Here is a 25,013-nt window from a genome sequence, read left to right on the forward strand (position 1 = left end):
CCCCCAGCTCCCACCCCCTCCCACACACCCCCACTCCCCTCTCACCAGTGCCACACTTTCCCCTCACCTCCCAGCCTAGCTCACCTCCCAGTCCCCTTCCCTACCTGTCCCCCGCCCCCTCCCCTCCCGACCCCCCCAAGCTCCCACCCCCTCCCCTCTCAGCCCCCCCAGCTCCTGCTCCTCTTGATCCCCCCCAGATCCTGCCCCTCTCGACACCCCCCCCAAAAAGGTGCCTTCTTCTGGATTAACCATTAGACATTAGTGTTGATGGGACCTCCCACAGATGTTGCTGTAAAGCAGAGCGAGAAATGTCTGGCCAGTGTCCTGGGGAGGGTATTCATTGCTTCAAACACACAGATCCGGTCATTGTCACACTGCCAACTGTGTGATCTTGCTGTGCAGTTACATTTCCCATATTTGGTGGAGGGATGAGAAAGGTGCAAAGGAAATGCAAGTACAAATTCCTTCACATTTACTGAGCTGCGTGCAGGAGTTCACTCCCTGGCCCACTCACTGCCCTCATCATCCCACAAAAATTACCCTTTAACCTGTCAAGCAGCTCTTGTGTATGAAGTCCTCGAAACACTGAGACAGAAACCAAGAGAAAGCCAGGTCCAAAGTCTCCCTCTGGACTCAGCCCAGATTTAAAAATCCAGCTCAGTGTTCTAGCAATTTAGCTGCAGAATCATTCAAAAGTTCCACCCTTCCCTGAACCATCCTCTGCCTTACTGTGGCCCTGACAGGGCACTATTGGCATCTTCAACTAGAGTGCATCGCCCTCAGAGCACGCTGGGCCCTAGAAGCTGAGGCACCTTCAGGAAAATGCCTTTCACCACTTCCACCAGGCAGTGGTCAGCACGAACATTGTGCAGACCCGGAGGGAGATGGACACAATGGGTCCTATGGGATGGTTCCCTGAGCAGACTGTCCAGACCATCTGGCAGAACGCCCCATTGCCAGGACTCACCAACAAGCACCAAGACCTAGCTTGGCTGGCAGAGAGAGGAGCCATTTCTGTCGGATCCTTCCTGTACAGTCGGAGACTCACTCCAACACACGCTGCCCTCAGTACAGCTGTGATGAGAATGACACAACTGTCCACCTCTTTGTGGATAATGCTTTTGCAAAAGGAGGTCTGGGGAAGAGTGTAAGGGTCCTTGTCAAGGTTCATGGCGAGCAGCTGCATCACAGAGGACTCTCTGGTCTATGGGACACACATCGAGTGCTGGAAGATCACCAACTCAGTGAAAGACGCACTTTTGTCTGCCTGAAACTAGGTGGTCTTCCAGTACAACAAGGTGTCCACGAGTGATGTTGCTGACTGGCACATCCTGGTCTGTGGGAGAGCGCGCTGATGCTCAGTGCTGTCAAAGCAAAGGTTTGCGGGGAAGGACTGCAGTCCAAGGTCCTGCCACTGAACACCAAGGGGCTGGGTCCTGCAATAGCAACCCCACAAACACGTGATGTGCGTGTTGTTCAAAGAGGCTACATGAGGGTCATTGGTCCTTTGTACATAGAATGTGCAGGCCTGACCTCACTACAAATCCATGCACCACTTTGTATTTCTTGTAAATATTTTTTATGAATAAAGTTTATTTTTGAAATGTAAAAGAAAGGCACGTGGACACAGTTACCCACCACCCCCTCCCAATACCCCTCCCGTCACAACAGGGACAGAGGCCACTCATCTCAATAGGTCATTACCAAACTAAGTGCCACTTTGTGTAGACACAAGAGATTCTGCAGATGCTGGAAATCTGCAGCAACACACAAACTGTTGGAGGAACTCACTGAATCAGGCAGCATCTGTGGAGGGAAATAAACAGTCAACGTTTCGAGTCGAGACCCTTCACCTGATTAGGGTCTCGACCCAAAATGTCGACTGTTCATTTCCCTCCACGGATGACGTTCCCTCCACATTGCTGAAGTTTGGATATCACAGATTGCCACATACAAAGAGTGCCATTACACCTCCCAGGACAGTCAATTACATCCTACACAAAACCTAAAATGCTGGAAACACTCAGCAGGTCGGGCAGCATCTATGGAGAGAGATATTGTGTTAACATTTCAAGCCAGAGACTAACCCTACTGATGAACAATCACTGACCCAAGGTATTAACCAGCTTCTCTCTCTCTCAGTTGCTGACTGACCTGCTGAGGATTCCTAGTAATCTCTGCTTTAGAAACGTGGACAGGAAGAGCAGGAACAGGCCATTCAGCCTGCTCCACCATGGCTGCTCATCCATTTCAGTACCCGCTCCCACCCTCTCCCTATATCCCCCGATCCCTTTAGCATTAAGAAAAATATTTACCGCCTTCCTGGATACATGTAATTCTCTGTGTGCAGAATTCCACGGGTTCACCACAATCTGGTTTTGATATCAGATTTCCACTATTTTGCTTTGAAGTGTGTTTACTATAGCAATGCAAAAAACACGGCCACCAATCGACACACAGTAACTGCAGCAAGATAACCGATGACCAAATAACCTTTTGGCAGAAACACTGATTACAGAGCGACAGGAAGAACAACCCAGCCTTTTCCCCCAGTTAGTGCCAAGGAAGTGTTATCTTCACCTCGGCACCTCGGATTAGCATCTCATCCACAGGACAGCCCCTCCAACAGACCTTCAACACAGCCCCTCTGACAGGGGCAACACTCCCGCTGTACTGATGGCACTCCCCGGCACTGCAGTAGAGCGAATGGTAGCTCGGATTGTGTATTGAATCACAATGTCTAGACTTGAAGGCAATTGAACTTGCCCTGAGCTGACATCAGCAGCTCCAGGTATCAGAGTTCAATCTTGACCTCGGATGCTGTCTGACAGGAGTTATAGATCGAGTCACAGAGTTATACAGGAGGCAAACAGGCTCTTCGGCCCAACTTGTCCATGCTGACCAAGATGGCTTCCTGAGCTAGTCCCATTTGTCTGCACGTGCCATATCCCTTTAAACCTTTCCTACCCACAAACTCGTCCGAATGTCGTTTGCACGTTCTCCCTGTGAACGGCTGGCTTTACCCCGAGTGCTCTGGTTTCCTCCCACAACCCAGAACTGTGCTGGTAGGTTAACTGCCCTAATGGCAAAAGGGGGAGTTGCTGATCACGTGTGAGAAGAGAATAAGTTGCAGAGGTGCAGAGAAGCAAGGAGATGGGGAATGATGGGATTGCTCCCTGGGAGCTAGCATGGAGCCAATGGGCCAAATGAACTCTGTGCTGTTGAAAGTATGAAGAATCAATAATGAAGGAGTCGTGTGCTGTTGGTGATTGCAGGGTGCTGGGTGCACAGACAGAGGGTCCTCACTGGTGCGTGCCGGGACTTTGGAGAAATGTTTCACACTGTGGGTCATTAGGAACAGGATCCTTCGGCACAGACAGAAGACCGCACACATCACAGAACGGTTACAGCATGGAAGGAGGCTATTCAGCCCATCTAGTCCCTACCCACTCAATGCAAGAAAAATCCAGTGAGCAACCCTCCCTTCTCCCCACAGCCCTGTAAACTTTCCTTTCAATACTTACCCAGCTGGCTTTCGAACATTATCACTGAATTGGCCTCTACTACTTCACTGGCCCTGCACCACACCCCAAACACTCACTGTGCTAATAAAGATTTTCCTCATTCTTTCTGCTTCTTCTGTCAACCACCTTCATTCTGAGCCCTCTGGTTCTTGATCCCTTCACCAATGGGAATGGTATCTACACCTTCATGGTTCTAAATATCTCCAACAGATCTCTCACAACCCCTGCTTCAAGGAGAACAGCTTCTCCAGTCTGTGCAGGTAACTAACCTGCAAACATTCTGCACTCCCTCTGAAGTGTTTACATTTTCCTTCACGTCTGATGCTCAGAACTGGACACAATGCTCCAGCTGTGGCCATACCAGTGTTAGTAAAGGTTCATCACGACTCCCTCACTCTTGTACTCTGTACCTCTATAAAGCCCAGAAACCCAGACATTTGTTTTTAAACCACTTTCCTAACTGCCCTGCCACCTTCAATGAACTACGGAAACATAAGAATTAGAACCAGAATAAACCGTTTGGCCCAGAGGCCATTCAACAAGATCAGAGCTGATCTTTTACCTTAGCGCCACTTTCATGCACTAACCTTTGATTCCTTTCCATTTTCCCCAGCTCTGTTCTTGTACCCCCTTTAGAACCGTACACTCTAGTGTATGTATTCTCTCTTCATTCTAAGCACCAAATGTCATCTGGTACCTCTGGTTTCATATTTGTGAAGTTTAGTAGTCTGCTCCTCGTACTTCACTATGCCTCCAAGTTTAATGTCATCTGCAGATTTGGAAATTGTGCCGTGTACCTTAAGGAAAGCAGTGCCGTGTACCTTAAGGAAAGCAGTGATCTTGTTACTGACCCCCACTCCATTCTACATTGGTTCAAAATATCTGAAAAGGAGGAATACGTAGAACGAACAGAGTAGTGGAATTACAGAAAAAAACGCAATCCAACAGTTAGCACAGGTGGAAGGAGCTGAAAATCCATTACATTCCTCAAGTTGATGATTGAAATCCCTGGCCCCCTCCACCTGATCACCCTGCTCTGGAGATCAGGCCAGTGTGAATTGGTCCTAACATAAACATATTCAGAATTCACCAGTGGAAGTTTGTACCCCAGACAGAAAAGGACAAAATATCAGCTGCGTCTTGACAAAGACTGCAACCTGATCCAACTTCCCGTTACATACGGCCTGCCCTGCTGCTTATTTCCACTATTTAACACCATTCTTCTTCTGTCACTAATAAGCATCATTGTGTGGTTCAGAAATATATTTACAAGAGTTAAAGGTCAGTATTAAAGTTTAAGTACTTTTGAAGTTATTGGATCCGAGTCACATGGTGATGTCTCAGAATCAGCACGTATTCGGTGAGAACTCAGCAGCTGACCACCAGCACAGAGCCCAATCACGGACCCTGCCTTTCCTTAGTTGCTACATAGACGCCACTTTCAGAAGTTCAAGACATATTTTCAATTATTCTTGCAATGCAGTAAATGTTTGGGTGAATTTGTCACAACCAAACATCAAGAACCACATTAAGAGTACAAAATAGATTGAGTATAGAATCTGATGTAGGAATTATCATGGTGTCTACACAAAGTGCTCATTGACCATGACATGGATGTGTGGTCTTTCTCTCTGGGCCCCTCACTGGGTTACAGTTCCACCCCAAGCTTGGACACAACATGACAGTGAGAGGGTCTAATCAGAGGCCGGCTGTGCCTTACACCTGGTCTAAACTCATTCATTTCACAACTCGAGCTGACCCTCCCCCTCCCTCATCTCAGCAAACCCCCATTCATTGAAGGCCACCCGGAGCAGAAGCCTTGACAACCTCCTCACCCTACAGCCCACACCTGGATCTCCAATGCCACACTAACCCAGGCACCCACAATAGGCAGAGCCCTCCCTCCAGCCCAGACCCAGTCTACTCTCTGGAAGAGATGGGCTCCAGCTTGCTTTGACGCTCCTGATGGGGAGGGGAATTACCCATTGTATCGGTCAGATCACTGCTCAAAGAATGAACTACTGCACAGCTGCTGAATTTCCTGTTTTCGTGTTAGAGACTTAAGGAGATTCCTCCAGCGACATTTTGTTAAACACAGAAAAGTTTCTCCTCAGCTACAGAATTATTCACTGTCTCTTCCCCCACCTCCCTTCCTGTCCAAGGGTGTAATTACTCAGAGGCACTTCCAACAGAACTCATGTTTAACTGTCTCCACACTGACCGGATGATGTATCCCAGCCCCTTCTAGAGTCCACACTGCTGGCCGCAGAGTGGTAACTGGGAGTCCAGCTGCAGCTCACAGGGTGAAAAATCAATAGCAAAGGCTTGAAGAGAGAGATAGCAGACTGACGTCCCCTCTCCTCTCGCCAGCCACATATACAAAGCTGCATGCACAGGTTGGAGAGTCCCCACCTGGCACAGCACATCCCTCTCTCCCGAGCACTGGCAGAGTCTTTGGGCGCCTGTCCCTCTCTAACCAGAGGCCAGTAGTAACATTTCGTGCAGTAGCCTCCGAAAGGAGCGTCTCCCATGTGCAGAATGGGTCGGGTCACACACAGTGTGGGAAAGCCCGGGGCAGCTTGAGAAATCACTACACAATGCACACTTACCAGGCACACTTGGCTGCGTTAGAGGATTCCTGAGCAGGCAGGTCTGTAAAATGCCAGCCTGAGGGGTGGGGAGAGATGGGCAGGACTGCGGATCCTTTGACCATCCAGGACAGTATCTGAGCCCGGGACACACCTTCCACACACAATGACCTTGCAACAGGAAGAGCTCTCTGCCAATCACAGCTAGCGCGCCAATGAGGTCATCGTGCGCTGACGTCAGGGGGAACCCGAGGGAATTCCCGGGCCGGATTGTAGCAATCCGAGTAGGTGGTCGGGCGAAGGAAGTGGGGCCCAGAGCCGCTGCTCACGGCGCCGGGTCCCAGGGCCCCTCAGCCCGAATGATCACCGCATGGCCACCCGGTTCCTGCCGCCTCAGCAGAGCGGAGGCCGCATGAATCCCCTCGTTCCCCCCCGCCACCGAAAAAAGGATCCTATTTAAAGAGGCCGAGGCGTGGAACACTGGCTGGGGTTGGAGATGTGCTAACCTGGGCCGGGTGTCGGGAGGAGGGTGGGGATCCAGCGGTTCTGGAGGGACCGGGAGCTTTGAGGCCAGCTATTACTGCCGGCACTTACTGGCAACTTCTCTGCGCTCACCCGCCCCTCGTGTGCTGGTGTTCCCAGCGCCGCCCGGTTTATCCACAGCGACCGAATGAACCAGGGGGCCACTGAATGCAGCGCCTGAAGCGGGGTCCCGGTCGTGTGATTTTTGACTCTGTCCGGCCAAGGATGGACGGAGTGCAGGCAGCAGTCCCCGGATCTGCCCACCCAGCTGTGGATTGAATTTCGGGGGGGTCCAACACGTGGATTAGAGAGGAGAGGAATGGTGTGGGAAAGGCAGCCAGTACTGAGTGCAACGTGGAGCTCAAAACTAGCCGATGCCGCGGAGGAACGGAGAACCGCCACGGAAATTCTGCGGTTCATGAATGATTAACATCGACCCCTTAGCCAGGATTATTGTCCATTCCAGCAGGAATATAGGGGTCACTCTTAAAAAAAACTAACTGAAGTAAAACCAGAAAATGCTGGGAACACTCAGCAGGTCACCAGCGTCTGTGGGAAGAGAAACAGTTAACGTTCCAGGGAAGAAAAGCTTTCATCAGAACCGAGAAAGAGGGAGAACGAGTTAGTCAAGGTGCCAGAGAAGGCGGGGAGGGCAATGGGTGTTGCAAACGGACGGGATGTCTGTAATAGTGTGAAATAATGCATGTGTCTAGTGGTGCCCGGCCCAACAGTTAAGACTTCGCTGGTACCGGATTAGTGGCTTTTCCAGACTATTGGATGTTATTTCTTTTAATTCATATGTTTATAGATGTAATGTAATATAATAAATGAACGAACTAAATTGAAAAGGAACCGGGGTCTCGGTGAGTGGGATGGAACCGAGAACAGGGAACACAACCTGTGCTGCTGGAGCAGTGTGAACTTGGGCTCTCCTTTGCTCCCCTCCTCAGAGACTGCACACCAGGAAGTGCTCCAAAGCAGTCTGTGATATGGAGATGTCACTTCAGTCCTAAAAACTGCACACTGAGTGACACCTCCTGACATGGCACTTGTAAACCAAGGCTGCTTTCAGACCACATAGGGATAAGTACAGTATATAAGGGCCTTGCCAGCAATACTAATGTTCAATGAGTGAATAAAATGAAAGTTTATTTTCGGAAGCATTGCCCTTCCAATGCCAACTCTGCTCCCTGAGACAATATTTTCCAAATATATGCTAGGAACAGGCTTTTTTCCTCAAACCTCTTTATATTTATATAGAAAATACCTACAAAGGGCAGACAAAGCTTATTCCAACCTTAGAGTGGGAGAGTAAACATTAGTGCTTCTATTGAAGGCAGAATTCACATCTGCCTTACCGCATGCAAGCAAGATTGGATGGTTCTCTGGCACTGGGCAGGAGGAAACAAAGCTGGTTTGACATTGAACTCTACCTGTGAGCCACGTGTTCTTCTGTGACCAAGCTTGTGTTAGATAAGTGACATCCTGTTTCGATAATAAATGCAGTGACTAGCATGTTCACATTTAGTCGGAGAGGGCAGAGGGATATTAACTGAACACAATATATTGGAATATTGTGTTCAGTTTTGGTCACCCTGCTAGTAGGAAAGATACAAGAGATAAGTGCAGGGGAGATTTACGAGGATGTTGCTGGGACTCGAGGGACTGACTTATGGAGAGAGGTTGAGCAGGTTGAGACATTTTTTATTGTAGCATAGGAGAATGAGGGGTGATCAACAGTGTTAAACAAAATGTAAAGGGCACTTAGACAGGTATGTGGATGGGAAAGGGTTAGAAGGTTGTGGGCCAAAGCAGGCAAATGGGACCCTTAGATGGGAATCTTGGTCGACATGGACTGTTTAGGCCGAAGCGCCTGTTTCTGTGCTGTATGACTCTGTCACTGACTAGACTGGAAGATTCACCTGCATGTATCTCCATGGCTTATCAGACCTTGGATTACCTGAAGATATTACTAACTATATGGCCCATGGTTGCTCAAATGGAGAAGGAGCACTGGGGAAGGTTTGAGAACCTCGAGTCCATGCATTGTGAGCACACAGAAGCTCTGCCCTTTGCACACCTTCACAAATCATCCACTCACCCATTGAGGCACCTCCTGCCCCATTTGTGAAGAGTCTGGTTCCCTCAGAAGTCACAGAACCAGTGTGGAAGCAAATTGCCCTCCACTCCAAGGAACTGCCTGAGATGGTGTCTGACCCATGAGCAAGGCTCAGTGAAGGAGGCAAGGAATATCTGGGCAATGCTGAGAAACACTGGTGGGCCATTCTGCCCATCACGCCTGCTCTACAATTCACACCACCACATGATTTGGACCTCAATCGTTTCCCTGCCTTTCCTCTGTAACCCTCAATACCCAACAAAATTCCAACAAACTCAGGCCTAAAAGTTTAGATTTCACTGCCCTCCACCTTCACTTCCTTCTCCCTTCCCTTGCAATCCCCAACCTCCTCCACTTTTCCCCTTCCCCTCTCTCCCTCCTCCTCAGACACTTACTCCTCACCAGGATACCTCCCAGGTCCTGCTGTGTCCCTGGTTATCTCCCTTTGTCCCTGGTCCCATTCCCAGCCAGAGGTTAGTCAGTTCCATCTATCCCAGCCACTGTTCTGAAACTGGGCTCGGGGTCTGACTGCTCTCCCCGTGACTGTGCCAGCATGTGTGGCCCCTGCCAGGCTGGCTGCCCAGGGCTATGGGAGGTGCTTTCATCTGCTCCCTCACTCCAGAGCAGAATTGGTTCCTCGTTATCTGGAGCCTTGGGCCGAGGGGGAAACCTGGTCCACTGCACCAGCTTTTGTTGTTGTTGTTTCACCTGAACATCTGCCAGTCCCCAGTCCACGTGAGCACCCAGTTCTGAAACCCCAATATTCCCATGTCCACCCAGTAAGCCTAACTCCTGATGGTGTCTGCTCCTCTCACCCTGCCCTGCACAGCACAACTTTCCATCTGAACTAAAAATTAAAACAAAACTGCAGATGATGGAAATCTGAAATAAAATCAGAAAATACTGGAAATGCTTAGAGGTCAGGCAGCATCTGTGGAGAGAGAAATGGAGTTAATAATTGGTTGGAATAGATCCCAAACCTGTCCAATAAAAAGGTCTGACCTGAAGTGTTCTCTTTCCACAGATGGTACCTGACCTGCTGACTGTTGCTTACATTTTCCGTTCTCACCTCCATCCTAACTCTCTTGTAACCTTGCACCTCTGTTCTAACTCCTTCAGTCTTGGGAAACCATCTAATGTTGGCTGGGATATCCCATCCTTTCAATTTCTAACACCTTGATCACATCATCCCATAAGCTAGAGAACAATGGATACCTGCCACAGTGAGGGACCCTATCTGTCAAGGAACAACCCTCCTCTACATCTGGAAGAGATAACCCTAAACTGTATCTAAGCCCACAATGGATTTTCTTGATGTGTTCTTGTTTAAAGGTGTTGCTGACAAGGCTAGCATTTATTGGAAATGAACTCAGGAACTCAGCGGGTCGAGCAGCACCTGTGGGGGGAAATGAATTGTCAACATTCCTGCATCAGGACTAACATTGAGGAAGTAGCTGAACCGTCATGAACCACAGCAGGTCTGGTGAAGGTGCTCCCACTGTGCTGTTGGGGAGGGGATCTAGGATTTATACCCAGTCACAACAAGAGTTTACAATGAAAGCAGAATTCATTGAAACTTACAAAATTCTCACAGGGCTTGACAGGTTGTGGAGTCTAGTCAAGTCGAGTTGGGTTTATTGTCATCTGCACAAGTCCATGTGTGCACAGGTGCAATGAAAAACTTACCTGCAGCAGCATCACAGGCACACAGCATCAGATAAGCAGCACTCACAAGAAAAACATAAACATAAATTATACACAATTTTTACAAGAAGGAACACAATTAGAACATAAAAAAACAAAGTCCATTCTAGTGCAAAGTGATCCCAGTGTTGACAAACTGTAGTGATTAGGGTTGTGCCGGCTGGTTCAAGAACAAAATGGTTGAAGGGAAGTCGCTGTTCTTGAACCTGGTGGTGTGGGACTTCAGGCTTCTGTACCAACGGGAGCTGCAAGAAGATGGCATGGCCCGGATGGTGCGGGTCTTTGATGATGGATAGAACATGGAACATTACAGCACAGTACAGGCCCTTTGGCCCACAATGTTGTGCCAATATTTTATCCTGAAGATCCATCTAACTTTTCCCTCACATAGCCCTCCATTTTTCTATCATTCATGTGTCTAAGAGTCTCTTAAATGTTCCTAATGTATCTGCCCCCACAACCTCTGCCGGCAGTGCGTTCCACACACCCACCACTCTCTGTGTAAAAAATTTACCTCTGACATCCCCCTTATACCTTCCTCCAATCACCTTAAAATTATGCCTCCTCATGTAAGCCATTTTCACCCCGGGAAAAAGTCTCTGACTGTCCACTCTATCTATGCCTCTCATCATCTTGTATATCTCTATTAAGTCATATCTCATCCTCCTTCTCTCCAAAGAGAAAAGCCCTAGCTCACTCAACCTATTCTCATAAGACATGGTCTCCAATCCAGACAGCATCTTCGTAAATCTCCTCTGAACCCTCTCTAAAGCTTACACATCCTTCCTATAATGAGGCGACCAGAACTGAACACAATACTCCAAGTGTGGTCTAACCAGAGTTTTATAGAGCTGCAATATCACCTCACGGTTCTTGAACTCAATACCCCGACTAATGAGGGCCAACACACCATACACCTTCTTAACAACCCTATCAACCTGTGTGGTAACCTTGAGGGATGTGGACCCCAAGATCCCTCTGTTCCCCCAGACTTCTAAGAGTCCTGCCATTAACCTTGTATTCTGCCTTCGTATTTGATCTTCCAAAGTGTATCACTTCACACTTTGCCTTCTTGAGGCAGCGCCTCCTGTAGATACTACTGATGGTGGGGAGGGATGTGCCCGTGGTGTATTGGACTGAGTCCACTACTCTCTGCAGCTTCTTGCATTCCTGAGCATTCAAATTGCCATACCATACCATGATGTAACTAGTCAGGATACTTCCAACAGTACATTACTGTTTGTCCCAAAAAATGATTAAGTAGTCCTACTTACTTGTCCCAGGGAGAGAGGGAGAGGCACTTTCACCACTTTCAAGAGACACAAGAGATTCTGCAGATGCTGGAATCTGGAGCAACACACACAAAATGCTGGAGGAACTCAGCAGGTCAGGCAGCATCTATGGAGGGAAATAAACAGTCGACGTTTTGGGTTGAGACCCTTCAACAGGACTGGAAAGGAAGAGGGTAGAAACTAGAAAGTGTTTCACCTCTTTCAAGCTCTGCACATATTTAGAAGTCAAAATATCCTGGAACAAAGAACTGCAGATGCTGGAAATCCAACACAAAAGCAGAAGATGGTTGAAGAACTCAGCAGGGCAGGTAATGTAAACATCAGCTCTGTCCATCTCTCCATGGATGCTGCATGATCTGCTGAGCACTTTGGCATTCCCTTCTTCTGTTACAGGTTCTGGAAGTCCATTCTGAGCAGTTGCAGCTCTGCCCATTGTGTGATTTCTTTGACTTGATTCCCTCTATTTTGCAGAAGTAAATACTATGTGCACATTCTGGGGAGTAATTGCCTGGCTTTGGTATGTTTAGACTGGACTATGGATAAATGGGTTATGCCAGGTCACACCAGCAGCTGAATGCAGGAGACAAAGAATGTTAGCAAATTAGTTTTAGACCAGACTCGGGGCTCTCCCGAGCTTCACAACGCAAGGAGAAAGCTTGCTGGTCTACATCTGTCAGCACTTCCTCACAACCTCCAGGGAGCTGACAGCCAGCTCTTGGTGACACATGCAAGTTACTTTGATCCTATTTCAGGACCTACCATTTTTGGCTGTGCCCCTCCCTTCCGCTTATGACCCCTCAGGCATGGATAGACAGTGGCTCTACTTTCAGACTCAAACAGTGAGACAGCAGCTGGAAACTAGATAAATGTGCTGTGTACTACCTTCAAATTGGTGAGGTAGCTGAACAAGGCTAAAAAACAGTAATTCAACCCAGGACCTCAGGAATATAATCATAATACATACACCCTGCTCTTCCTTACGGGTCAAATACAACTGAACTTCACTATGTTGACTGTGGCAAAAGATGCAAGTTGTTATTGCTGGATCCCGCCTGTTCTGTGCGGCCAACAGCCACACCTGTGGGTCTGAGAAATGTCCCTGAAATAAAATCAACGAACTGCAGATGTTGGAAATTTGAAATGAGAAAATAAGATGCAGGAAAAAAGCTCAGCTGGTCAGGCAGAATCTGTGGAAAGAGAAACTGAGCTAACATCTCATGTCATCAACCATTCATCAGATGCTTTAAAAATGCTTTGTCACATGGGATTCAATGTTATTGAGAGTCTGGATGTGCTGACACCAACAGATGCACGTAAACTACAGAGACTCACAGCACTGCAACTGGCCATTTGGCCCCTCTTTTGTGTGACAGGTTTCTGCTCCACACCAGCCTCTTCCCACCACGCCTCCATCTCCACCTCCTTCCCTCTCCCTCCTATGTTTATCCATCTTCCCCTTAAATGCATCTAATTGCTCTACCAGTGCACGAGGTATCTGTCACTGTCACCCATTTGATGCAGAAATGAGGCAAAATATTTCCTTCTCTGAAGCTCATGAGACTTAAGAGCAGCTTCTTCCCCACTGCTATCATACTCTTGACCCACTCACCTTTCACCTCCCCTTCACGGTGGTGCCGCCATGTTCTCGAACTCTCTCTCTCTCTCGGTTATTCCACTATTGACACTTTAGTATATTTTGCACTACTTCAGATTTCACTACAGTCTTTGCACTGTTCTTGTATTTATTATTATCATGTACACTGTTTACTCTGAGCTTCATGCAAACAAGGAATTTCATTGCACCCTGGTGTATATGAGAATAAACTAATCTAATCTAATCTTTGGATGTTTCTTCCTCAAAAGGCGATGGAAGCAGAGTCTTTGAGTATTTTGAAGGCAGATATATTCTTGGTAAACAAAAAGGTGAACGGTTACCAAGGGCAGGCAGGAATGTGGAGAGGAAGCTACAATCTGATTGGCCATGATCTTATTGAAGAGCCGATCAGGATGGAGAGGCTGGGTGGCCAGGTCCCGTTCCTAATTTGTGTGTTCCTATTGTTCCATATTCACACCCTCTCTGGGTCAATATTGAAAGCTCTCATTGATAAATTGCTTGAACTATTTTTCAGTGCTGTGGAATGTGTCTGGTCTAGCTCATGATGTAACCAAACCCTGAAATCGCTGTGTTTATATACTGGACTGCACGGCGTCTGCTCTCTGCCTGATAAATTCGCCTCTACCACAGCTCGCCACTCTTCCACTTGTTATCAAGAGAAAACAGGGGTATTATCTGGTTGCTTAAGTATCTAGTTCAAACTCTGGCTTCATGTGCTCCACCACAAACAATTTCCCCAAAGCTGTTGTCAGCTGGCATAGTTTTTGGACGGACTGTTACTTCCTCTGGGAGAATCTGATTTCTTCCTCGATGTTTATGAGGAAGCTTCTCAGAAACTATATTTTCACTTCTCTGGTAACACCCTGCAATGACACAAATCATAATGGAAAAACCCATGAGATCATTTACCTCCATGAAAGGACAGACAAGATCTCAGTTTACAGAGTCCGCTGACATTGTGGCACTTCCTCAGTCCTGCCCTACCCACATTGTGGCACTCCCTCAGTCCTGCCCTACCACCCGGTCCTGCCCTACCCACATAAGATTTCTTTATTAGTCACATGTACATCAAAACAGGCAGTGAAATACATCTTCTGCATAGAGTGTTCTGGGGGCAGCTCACAAGTGTTGCCACGCTTCTGGCGCCAACATAGTATGCCCACAACTTCCTAACCACTACGTCTTTGGAATGTGGGAGGAAACCGGAGCACCCGGAAGAAACCCACTTACAAACTCCTTAAAGACAGCAGCCAGAATTGAACCTGGGTCGCTGGCACTGTAATAGCGTTATGCTAACCACTACACTACAATGCAGTACTGCCCTAACCACATTGTGGCACTCCCTCAGCTCTGCCCCTCTGTACTGCAGCACTCCTTCAGCATTGCCCTTCCAAGAACTTGGTTTTTCCTCAGTACTGCCCCTCTGTGATCATGCAGCGCTCCCTTGGTTCTGAACTTCCACCATTGCAGGAATCCTTCAGTACTTTCCAGCGGTGAGAGAGCAGAGTCCCGGAAATTAACGAGGAGTGAGTTTTTTTTCTTTACAGTGTTTGGGATAGCAGCGAGTGACTGCGCAGGCGCGTGACGTCACTCGGAAACGCGCTAGCGATTTAAAAGGAGAACTGCCATATCCAGCGGGCAGCGTCAGAGTGGGCAGCTGAGTGAGAGGGAGCAGAGTGGTTTGGGCTTTGGCTCAATGGGCTTCGGCAAGACCAGGTAAGAGGCAAGATTTATAGAGAGGGGGTAAGTTATTAGTTTATTTATTTATCTCAGTGGTATTTCGCAGTATGCATCTGGGGTTGGTCTTATGTTTGGAGTGCCAGATGTGGGGACCCTGGGAGACTACCAGACTCCCCGATAACTACATCTGCACAAAGTGCATCGAGATGCGGCTCCTCAAGGAACGGGTTGAGAGTCTGGAGCAGCAGCTTGATGACCTTTGGCTGATTAGGGAGAGCGAGCAGGAAATAGACAGGAGTTATAGAGTTTGTAGAGAGTACCTCTGTGGTAGTGCCCCTCAAATCGGTATCTCATTTTAGATTCCATTGAAGAGGATGACCCGACAGAGGAAGACCTCAGCAACTGGGACCTTGGAACCATGCCTGGTACTGTGGTCCAGCGGGGAAAAAGAAATGCAGTGGTTATTGGGGATTCTATAGTAAGGGGTATGGATAACAGATTCTGCGAAACCGACAATGAATCTCGGATGGTGTGTTGCCTCCCTGGTGCCAGGGTACGGGATGTCACAGACTGGGTCCAGAATATTCTGAGGGGAGAGGGTGAGCAGCCAGAAGTCTTGGTACATGTAGGTACCAATGACATAGGTAAAGAGAAGAGGTCCTGAAGGAGGAATACAAGGAGTTAGGGTGAAAGTTGAGAAGTAGGACCTCAAGGGTGGTAATTTCAGGACTACTACCTGTGCCACGTGCCAATGATAGAGAGAATAGACAGCTCTGGCAGATGAATACGTGGCTGAGTGACTGGTGCAGGGGGCAGGGCTTCAGATTTCTGGATCATTGGGACCTTTTTTTGGGGGAGGCATGACCTATTCGCTAAAGATGGGTTGCACCTAAACTCCAGGGTCCAATATCCTGGCGGGAATGTTTAATTTAGCTGTTGGGGAGGGTTTAAACTAATCTGGCAGGGGGATGGAAACCAGTATGTTAGGATACAAGATGTTAGGGTAAGGGAGGAGGTTTATAGAAACAAGTCCAAGACAGTGTGCAGTGAGGATGGCAAGGAGGACAGGCAGGTGAGAAGTCAGGATAATTTGCTGAACAATAGAAGTATAACAAATCAGGATGTTAGGATACACGATGTTAGGATAGAGGATGAGGTATATAGAAACATGTCTAAGATAGTGCGTAGTGAGGATGGTAAGAAGGACAGGCAGCTGAAAAGTCAGGATAATTTGCTGAACAAAAGAAGTACAACAAAATCAATAGCAGATACTGGACTAAATCTACTATACTTAAATGCACGTAGCATTAGGAATAAAGTAGATGACCTAGTGGCACAACTACAGGTTAAAAAATACGACATTGTGGCAATCACCGAGTCATGGCTTTATGACTGATGTGATTGGGAACTGAATGTCCAGGGGTACACAGTGTATAGGAAGGATAGGCGGGTAAGCAGAGGGGGTGGTGGCCATGATGGTTAGTAGTGATATAAAATCAATAGAAAGGAAGGACATTGGGTCAGAAGAGGCGGAATCCTTATGGGTGGAGCTAAGAAATAACAAGGGTAAAAGGACAATAGTAGCAGTTATATATAGGCCCCCTAATAGCAGTCAGGATGTGGACGATATGTTGCAGTTTGAAATAGAAAAAGCGTGCCAGAGTGACAATGTTAAGATAATTATGGGGGATTTTAACATGAAGGTGGACTGGAAAATCCAGCAAGGCAGTAGAACTCAGGAGAGTGAGTTTATGGAATGTCTACAGGACGGTTTTTTGGAGCAACTTGTTGATGAGCCCACCAGGGGATCGGCTGTTTTGGATTGGATGCTGTGTAATCAACCGGAGGTGATTAGGGAACTAAAGGCAAAGGAACCATTGGGAACTAGTGATCACAATATAATTAAGTTCAGTTTCAAATTTGAGAAGGAGAAGCTGATAACTGGTGTATCGATTTTCAGCGGAACAAAGGAAATTACAGTGGTATGAGAGAGGAGTTGGCCCAAATTGATTGGAAGAGTAAGCTAGCTGGAGGGACGGCAGAGAAGAAATGGAAGGAATTTCTACAAGAAATAAGGAAAATGCAGAATAGATATATTCCAAAAAAAAAAAGTTTTGAAAGGAAAAAAGGCACAAATGTGGATAATGAGAGAGGTGAAGGCTAAAATAAAAGCAAAAGGGAGGGCATACAAGGAAGCAAAAATTAGTGGGAAAACAGAAAACTGGGAAACTTTTAAAAACCTGCAGAAAGAAACTAAGAAGGTCGTTAGGAAAGAAAAGATGAATTATGAAAGGAAGTTGGCAGATAACATTTGAAAGGATACTAAGAGATTTTTTAAATATACAAGGAGTAAAAGAGAGACACGGGTTGATATAGGACCAATCGATAACGGTGCAGGAGAGATTATAATGGATGATAAAGAGATGGCAGAAGAACTAAATGAGTATTTTGCATCGGTCTTCACTGTGGAGGACATCGGCAATATACCAGATAGTCAGGGGTCTCACGGAATGGAACTGAGTTCAGTTAAGATTACTAGAGAGAAGGTGCTAGGAAAACTAAATGGGCTAAAGACTGATAAGTCTCCTGGACCAGATGAGGTGCATCCCCGAGTTCTGAAGGAGGTAGCTTTAGAGATAGCAGAGGCATTGGTGATAATTTTCCAGGAATCGATAGACTCCAGCATGGTTCCTGAGGACTGGAGGGTCGCAAATGTACTTCTGCTGTATAAGAAAGGTGGGAGGCAGCATAAAGGAAATTACAGACCTATTAGTCTGACATCAGTGGTGGGAAAGTTATTGGAATCGATCCTCAAGGATGGGGTTATGGAATACCTAGAGGTGCAAGGCAAGATAGGTCCTAGCCAACATGGTTTTGTGAAGGGAAGATCCTGCCTGACCAACCTATTGGAGTTTTTTTGAAGAAATCACAGGTAGGGTGGATAAGGGAGAGGCAGTAGATGTTGTGTATTTAGACTTTCAAAAGGTCTTCGACAAGGTGCCACACAAGAGACTGATTAATAAGATGAGAGCTCATGGAATTACAGGTAGGATAACAGAATGGGTGGAGCGTTGGCTGGTTGGCAGGAAGCAAAGGGTGGGAATAAAAGGATCTTGTTCTGGTTGGCTACCAGTTACTAGTGGTGATCCGCAGGGGTCGGTGTTGGGGCCGCTTCTTTTTACCTTGTACATTAACGATTGGGATGATGGAGTAAATGGTTTTGTGGCTAAGTTTGCGGATGACACCAAGATAGGTGGAGGAGTAGGGAGTATTGAGGAGACAGGAAGGTTGCAGAGAGACCTAGATAGTTTAGGAGAATGGGCAAGGAAATGGCAGATGAGATTCAATGTTGAGAAATGAGCAGTTGTACACTTTGGAAACAGAAATAAACGGGCAGATTATTATCTAGAAGGAGAGAAAATTCAAAGTACAGAAGTACAAAGGGACTTGGGGGTACTCGTGCAGGATACCCTAAAAGTTAACCACCAGGTCGGATCGGCGGTAAAGAAAGCGAATGTTATGTTGGCATTCATTTCGAGAGGTATAGTGTATAAAAGTAAGGAAGTGTTGATGAGGCTCTACAGGGCACTAGTGAGGCCTCATTTGGAATACTGTGCACAGTTTTGGGCCCCATATCTTAGGAAAGATGTGCTGATGTTGGAGAGGGTTCAGAGGAGATTTACGAGGATGATTCCTGGACTGAAAGGGCTTACGTATGATGAGCTTTTGTTGGCTCTTGGACTGTACTCACTGGAGTACAGAAGAATGAGAGGGGACCTCATAGAGACATTTAAAATGTTGAAAGGACTGGACAGAGTAGATGTGGCTAGGCTGTTTCCCTTAGTGGGTGAGTCCAGGACCAGAGGGCACAATCTTAGAATTAGAGGTGCAGGTTTAAAACAGAGATGAGGAGAAATTTCTTTAGCCAGAGGGTGGTGAATTTGTGGAATTCCTTGCCACGTACAGCAGTGGAGGCCAAATCATTGGAGGCGTTTAAGGAAGAGATAGACATATATCTAAATAGTCAGGATATCAAGGGATAAGGGGATAAGGCCGGAAATTGGGGTTAGAATAGTGTGGTTTTTTTTCCATCTGCCCCCCACCCGCCCCCAATTTCTCATTTTTTTTTCTTTTTTCCCCTTTTCCTTGGAGCAGACTCGATGGGCGAATGGCCTACCTCTGCTCCCTTGTCTTGTGATCTTGTACTGTCCCTTCAACAAAGTGCCTTCTGTCAATATAGAACCGCTAACAGCATGATGTTCCCTCTGTACTGAACCTTTGATTGTTAATGCTCCCTTATAACTGCCCCACCAATGATATAGCAATGCCTTAGTATTGCCCTCCATGAGTACAGCATTCTTTGGTACTGCCCCTTCAACAGTGCAGTGCTCCCTCAGTAGAGAACATCTGACAGTGTGGTACTCCGTCAGAACTGTCACTCTGATAGTGCAGCACTATTTCAGTCCATTTGGTAAAAATTGGCATCAAGATCGGCACAACATTGTGGGCCGAATAGAACAGTACAGCACTGGACAGGCTATGTTCTACGTTACAGTGGGTGGACAGGAAAGGGGAGTTGCAGTTACAATCAGATCAGCCATGACATTAAATGGCAGTTTATATTCGAGTGGATGAGTGGCCTGCTCCTGTTCCTAATTTATATATTGCGTGTATGTGACAATTTTAATCTTCTAAAGGACATCATTTCCCTCATGTTTTCTTCAGTATGCATCAAGATTGTGACGGGAGAGACGATATTGATTAAAGAACAATCACAGCTGTGAGAAGAGGTAATATGTAGGAAGGATCATCAAATGATGGTAAATAAGAAGGAAAAAAGAACAAGGGCAATTCCACTGTGAGGAGTGCATCATACAGTTCCAAATAGTTAGGGAGATAGAAAAGCAAACTTGCACTCAAACTTCTGACAAGCACAAGAGTGAGGATGGCCCTTTCAGTCAGTAAGCACCAAGCCTAACTGAAGGAGGGGGAAATTCTGGATGTAGCTTTAGGGAATGACACAAGATATTTATTTATTAGTCACATGTACATCAAAACATACAGTGAAATGCACCTTTTTGCGTTACTGAGAGTGTTCTGGAGGCAGCCCGCAAGTGTCGCCACTCTTCCAGCGCCAACATAGCACACCCACAGTTCCTAACCTGTACGTCTTTGGAATGTGGGACGAAACCAGAGCACCTGGAGGAAACCCACGCAGACACGGGGAGAACGTATAACCTCCTTACAGACAGCAGTCAGAATTGAACCTGGGTCGCTGACGCTGTAAAGCGTTACGCTAACCGCTACACCACTGTGTTGCCATTATGAAACTGGGCCGATTGAAGGAGAATTAGTGGAAAGTATTTTTATGGTAGGGATCATAACTCAATTTGATTTAGTATAGTCACAGAAAAGGACAGAGATAAAGTTAAATAAATGATCTAAGTTGGGGTGAGGTCAGTTTTGCAAGGCAGCATTGAGTCAGCAAACATGGACTGGGAACAGTCTTGAGCAATGGGACACAGTCAAGGAGAGTCAAGAGGTTATAGAGTCATAGAGTAATACAGCACAGAAAAAGGCCCTTTGGCCTAACTGGTCGATGCCAGCCACAGCATCCTCCCTGCTAGTCCCAGATGTCCGTGTTCAGCCCATAACCCTTCAAGCCCCTCATTGCAGGTACTCACTACCCTCTGTGTAACATCTCAGGTCTCTTTTAAATCTCACCCCTCCTATCTTGTATCTGTGCCCTCTAGTTCTGGACTCCCCAACCCTGGGGAAAAGACTATGACCGTCCACCTTATCCATAGCCCTCATGATTTTATAAACTTCTATGAGGTCACCCCTCATTCTCCTGCACTCTAAGGAATAAAGATCCAGCGTGGCCAACCTCTCCCTATAACTCAGGCCTTCTAGTCCAGGCAGCATCCTTGTAAATCTCTTCTGCACGCTCTCTAGCTTGACAATGTATTTTCTATTACAGGGTGACCAAAACAGTACACAATACTTCAAGTGCGGCCTCACCAAAGACTTGTATAACTGCAACATAATGTCCCTGCTCCTAAACTCGATGCCCTAACAAAGGCCAGCATGCTGAACGCCTTCTGCATCACCCTGTCTACTTACACAGCCGCTTTCAGTGAACTGTGCACTTATACTCCCAGGTCCCTCTGTTCCACAACACTTGTCAGTGCTCTGCCATTCACTCTATAAGTCCTACCCTGGTTTGAATGTTCAAAATGCATCACCTCACACTTATCTAAGTTGAAACCCATTTGCCACTCCTCAGCCCATCTCCCTAACTGATCAAGATCTCTTTTCAATTCATTGTAACCCGCTTCACTATCAACAGGTCCCCCAAATTTAATATCAGAATCAGGTTTATTATCACAGACATATGTTGTGAAGTGTGTTGTTCTGTGGCAGCAATACAGTGCAAGACATAAAAATTACATGTTACAAAAATAAATAAATAGTGCAAAAGAGGAATAACAAGGTAGTGGTCATGGGTTCATGGACCGTTCAGAAATCTGATGGCAGAGGGGAAGAAGCTGTTCCTGAATCATTGAGTGTGGGTCTTAAGGCTCCTGTACCTCCTCCCCGATGGTAGTAACATGAAAAGGGCATGTCCCAGATGGTGAGGGTCCTTAATGATGGATGATGCCTTCTTGAGGCACCACCTCTTGAAGACATTCTTGACGGTGGGGAGGGTTGTGCCCATGAGGGAGCAGGCTGAGTCTACAACCCTCTGCAGCCTCGTTCGATCCTGCACATTGGAGCCTCCATACCAAGTGGTGATGCAACCAATCAGAATGCTCTCCACTGTACATCTGTAAAAATTTGCAAGAGTCTTTGGTGACAGACCACTGTGTCTTCTTCATGACTGCATCAATGTGCTGGGCCCAGTATAGATCCTCTGAGACATTGATGCTCAGGAACTTAAAGCTGCTCACCCTTTTCACCACTGACCCCTCAATGAATACCAGTGTGTGTTCTCCAGACCTCTCCTTCCTGAAGTCCACAATCAATTCCTTGGTCTTGCTGACACTGAGTGAGAGGCTGTTGTTGTGACACCACTCAACCAGCCGATCTATCTCACTCCTGTACACCTCCTCATCGCCGTCTGAGATTCTGCCAACAGGTGTCATCGGCGAATTTATATATGGAGCTTGAGCTGTGTCGAGCCACACTGTCATGAGTGTAGAGAGAGTAGAGCAGTGGGCTAAGCACACATCCTTGAGGTGCGCCTGTTGTCAGCGAGGAGGAGATGTTACTACCGATCCACACTGACTGTGGTCTCCCAATAAGGAAGTTGAGGATCCACTTGCAGAGGGAGGTACAGAGGCCCAGGTTTTGAAGCTTGTTGATTAGCACTGAGGGGATGATGGTGTTGAATGCCAAGTTGTAATTGATAAACAGCAGACTAATATGTTTTTCCGTTGTCCAGGTGCTCCAAAGTCGAGTGGAGCACCAGTGAGATTGTGTCCACTGTATACCTGTTATGGCAGTAGGCAAATTGCAGCAGGTCCAGGTGCTTGCTCAGGTATGAGTTAATTCTAGCCATGACCAATCTCTCAAAGCACTTCATCACAGTAGATGTCAGTGCTACCGGGCAATAATCATTGAGGCAGCTCACCCTGCTCTTCTTCGGCGCTGGTATGATTGATGCCCTATTGAAGCAGGTGGGAACCTCCAACTGCAGCAGGGAGAGGTTGAAGATGTCCTTAAACGCTCCAGCCAGCTAGTTGGCAAATATTTTCAGTACCCTGCCAGGTACACCATCTGGGCCTGATGCCTTGCAAGGGTTCACCCTTTTGAAGGATGTTCTGATGTCGCCCTCCAAGACAGGGATCACAGGGTCACCAGATTCTGTGAGGATTCGCACAGGTGTAGTGTTATTCACCCTTTCAAAGTGTGCATAAAAGACACTGAGCTCATTAGGGAGTGAAGCATCACTGCCATTTATGCCATTAGGTTTTGCCTTATATGTACGTTCATATCCAAATCATTTACATACATAATGAATAACAGAGGTCCCAACCCCTGAGGCACCCCACTAGTCACAGGTCTCCAGTCGGAGAATCGACCTTCAACCATCACCCCCTGCTTCCTGTCATCAAGCCAATTCTGAATCCACCTCACAAGTTCTCCCTGAATCCCATGTGACCTAACCTTCCAGATCAGCCTGCCATGCAGGACCTTCCATACAGACAACATCCACTGCCCTACCTTCATCTATCCCCTTAGTTACCTCTTCAAAAAAACTTCAAAAGATTTGTCAGACATGACCTGCCATGCACAAAACCATGCTGACTATTCCTGACCAGGCCTTGACTATCCAAGTGATGGTAGATCTTGTCCCTCAGAATTCCCTCCAGTAACTTCCCTACAACTGAAGTCAGGTTCACCGGCCTGTAGTTCCCTGGCCTGTCCTTGATACCCTTCTTGAACAATGGAACGTAGACATTAAAAATGTCAGCCGTCTCCTTCGGCTCCACACATAGGTGGCCCTTGGTATGTCTACCTTTTACCCTAACAGGAACATGCCGCCCCTGGACTCTTGATGTGACCCTTTTAAAGGCCTCCCACTTGCCAACTGTTCCTTTGCCTTTAAACAGAGTCACCTGTCGACCACAGCTAGATCCTGCCTAATGCCCTCAGAGCTGGCCCTGCTCCAGTTCAGGACTTTAACCTGTGCACCTGTTCTATCTTTTCCCATAACTATTTTAAAACTAATAGAATTGTGGTCCCTGGACCCAGAGTGCTCCCCAAATGCCACTGCAGTTACTTGGCCTGCCTCGTTCCCTAGGAGGAGGTCCAGTGTTGCTCCTTCCCGAGTAGGTTCCTCTATATATTGCATGAGGAAACTGTCTTGTACGCACCGCACAAATTCCTCCCCATCCAGGCCCTTTGCACTCTGAGATACCAGGAATATTGAAGTCTCCCACGAGCACTACCCTACTATTCTCACAACTATGTGCAATTTCTCGACACATCTGCTCCTCAAGTTCCCGCTGACTATGGAGGGGGTCTACAATATAGCCCCACCAAGGTGACCATCCCCTTCTTATTTCTAAGTTCTACCCAAATGGCCTCGCTAGATGATCCCTCAAGAATATCCTAAGCACTGCTGTTATGTCCTCCCTTATCAAAAAGGCAACACCCCCTCCACTCCTACTGTTCCTGTCACACCTAATGTATTGGTATCCCGGAAAATTGAGCTGCCAGTCCTGCCCTTTTCTCAGCCATGTTTCTGTTATGGCCACAATATCCCAGTCCCTAAAGGCAATCCACGCCCTCAGTTTGTCCGCCTTACCTGTTAAGCTACGTGCATTGAAATAGATGCAGTTTCAAGCAGTGGTCCTATCTGCCCTGTTACAATGAACATGGCTATCCTGATTGCTGGGCTTATACTCTTTGGTTGCTGCACGTACCCCTGTCTTCTCACTGACTTCGCTCTCTCAAGTCTCACCCCCCTGCCAATCTAGTTTAAACCCTCCCTGGTGGCAAAAGCAAATTTCCCCACTAGGACTCCCCCCGCTGGTTCAAGTGGAACCCATCCCCCTTGCTGTCCATCTTGCTTTGCGTAGGTTCAAAGTAAATAAGGAAAAGGTTGGGACTGCCAGGTCTAGAGACTCCTAGACGAGAAAGTGCAGAGAGGATAAGGTAAAATAAGGGAACTGTCCTGTTGCAGGTTCTCGACCCAAAATGTCAGCTATCCCTTTGCCTCCACAGATGCTGCTTGACACAGTCCTTCCAGCAGTTTATCTTATGCATTAAATAAGGGAGCCTTCTGTCAGCTACTGAGAGCTGAAGACTGCAGAATGATGGACTTGCTTAGGTAGATGCAGAAATTGTCAGCCTATAACAAAACTTGAATGTGTACTTGAAGAGCCATGACCTCTGGAACCACAGATCCAGTGCTGGAGAGCAGAATTAGGTCAGACAGCTCTTCTTGACCAGCAAGGGGCC

General features: G+C 47.1%; 1 protein-coding gene across 1 annotated transcript in view; it reads right to left on the minus strand.

Annotated features, from left to right (window-relative positions):
• LOC127581180 (unconventional myosin-Ic-like) overlaps nt 1-6,271 on the minus strand; it is a 75,070-nt gene extending 68,799 nt beyond the window's left edge. The window contains exon 1 of the mRNA XM_052035271.1: nt 6,134-6,271. The gene's annotated coding sequence lies outside the window, so the exon portion shown is untranslated. The remainder of the gene's footprint in view (nt 1-6,133) is intronic.
• Between the last annotated feature and the right edge of the window lie 18,742 nt (nt 6,272-25,013).

The sequence above is a fragment of the Pristis pectinata genome, chromosome 21 (assembly GCF_009764475.1).
Source record: "Pristis pectinata isolate sPriPec2 chromosome 21, sPriPec2.1.pri, whole genome shotgun sequence".
Lineage (NCBI taxonomy): Eukaryota > Metazoa > Chordata > Chondrichthyes > Rhinopristiformes > Pristidae > Pristis > Pristis pectinata.